Below are 2459 nucleotides of genomic sequence, written 5' to 3' on the forward strand. Positions count from 1 at the left end.
CACACATACTAGCATGATGTGAAAGGTTTTCTCACATAGTAAGGATTCTTAGGTTGAAAGGCTTTCTCACCTAATTGAATCAAAGATTAATAGTGATCATAGATGGTGAAAGGTTTTCTCACGCATGGTCTAAGGAGTTATCCTAATGAAAATAACTTGAATCGATAGGCCAAGGGCACCCTTTCATAAGTAATGAAATTAAGTAAGAAATGACTATTTCATAGGAATTTATGCTTAGCATCTAGTGGATATTGAATATGAGATGGAAGCTCTCCCGTATGTAGAGACTGGGTTTCTGATATACCGTGAGTTTATGGTATTTTTTATATGTTTCACTTAGAGTTTGTGTGTGTCTTTGGACATTTTGTTATTATAAATAATGTTTTGTTTATAATTCTTGCAGGAAATAGGCTTGGATGTGGTTGATGAAGATGCAAGCTATAAAGTACAGAAGTAGACACCGACGTACCATAGGTACATTGACGGGCCGTGTGTGGGAAGTCGTAAGTCTTGGTCTGTGAGTTGACTTTCAGAACTCAAACCGCGGACTGACAGGACGGACCATAGCCCAACCCACGGACCGTAGGTGATGTATTGTAGGTGTACGATCAAGAAAGTCTAACCAAGTGTGGAACCACGAAGCAAACGACAGACCGTAGGTCGACCCACGGGCCGTCCGGCACATCTGTTGATGAAGATCAGAAAGTTGAAGTTCCAGTACCTAATTGATTATTCGAAGTGTAACGGAGGGGGACCTACAGACCGTAGGTCGATCCACGATCCGTAGGTCAAGTCGTCGACTGAAGTCCGGTCCTTGCAGTTTATTTCCTTATTTTGTTTCCTATTTTATTTAGGATTTGTTTTCTATATATAGGAGTTGTAATCCTTGTTTTTGGGGGTTAGACATTATTGTATACTTCTAGTTTTTGGTGTTTTGGGAATTAACTTGCAAACTTTTAGCAATTTGTTTTGCGGAATTCCTTTGATAAAATTTTCACTTTGAAATTCAATTCAAGATATGGGTTTTCATCTATTCTACTTGTAAGTTCATGAATTCTTTTAGCCTAATTATGAATTTTGAATTCTCAAGCATGAGTAGCTAAATTGACAACTAGGGTTGTGGGAACCATGAGCAATTAACAAAGTATGAATAATAATTATGTAGTTCTTGAATAGTGTTTATGCATTTATGTCACGACCCGAGCCTACACCCCGTAAGTGACACGGCGTACAAGACTCCTAAAAGTCTCATAGCACTCTTCAACATAAGAACATAGGAAAATAATGCGGAATTTAAAACTTTTCTTTTACAATCAAAGTACTTTTTCATAAAAACAAAAACGGAAGTCTTTCTATACTTTGTCTTAAACCATCTACAATACTTTGAATAAAACTTTGGGACTAAGGCCATACAAAATCTCGAAACATAAATTAAAATACATAAAGGGAAAATAGTAGGTTCGTCCTCGAAACTATGAGGACTCACCAATCTTCATCTCCTTGCTTCTTAGAAACCTAACCTTCAAATATAGAACATCAAATCTCCAAACCCTACAGTTGGTAAAAAGGAGAAAATATGGGTTAGCACATTAGATGTACAAAGTATGATAGTCATGCAAAATCCATGCTTAAAATGGACATTTTATTTGAAATCGTGCTTTCATGCCAATTTGAGAAAACTTCATGAACATGAGTATAAGAGGAATAATATACACACATAACCAACATACAAGTCTTTTCATCACATTAGAACATAATCAACATATAAACCATTTCATCACATTAAGCATTCACCTTAAGTAACCCTCAAGCTATACTTTGTGCAATGTATGAATAGCATCACATACCACCATCCACACTAAGTACCACATCAAGGCCACCAAAAGTGAACATACCATTCATTTTTTTCACCTTTGAACCATGCTCATACATAAGGAACATAAACATTTCATAAGTCATATCAACACATTAGGACCATCATCTAGGGCAACCCTAAGTCATACTTGTGCAATGTATGAATAGCATCCGATACTACTATTCACACTAAGTACTCCTTTGAAGCCACCATAGACAAGGCACATTCATATTCAATAAGTCATGACAAGGAAGTAACTCATAATACAATCCAAGTAAAGCATACATCATCTCATTAAGCACATAAGTCAACATTCTTCATTATCTTCATTAAGAGAACCTTTATTCATTAGACATTAAACCAACATTCTCTTAGCATCATCATAAGAGCACATTCATTTCACTTAACATTGTATCATAAAGGAACATACCATGTCTACTCTCAAAACCTACTTGTGAAATGCATGGATGGCATCCCATACTACCACCCACATTAAGTAGTGCATTCTTGATAAGCCATACTTCATTAACATTCGTTGTGGGGGGTAAGCCTTAACCGACATAGACCATGTGAGCAACTCATGGAATCCCGGTGTCACCCTCAC

This window comes from Solanum verrucosum, unplaced genomic scaffold, assembly GCF_900185275.1.
Source record: "Solanum verrucosum unplaced genomic scaffold, falcon-dt-bn FXZP01000221.1, whole genome shotgun sequence".
In the NCBI taxonomy this organism is placed as follows: Eukaryota; Viridiplantae; Streptophyta; class Magnoliopsida; order Solanales; family Solanaceae; genus Solanum; species Solanum verrucosum.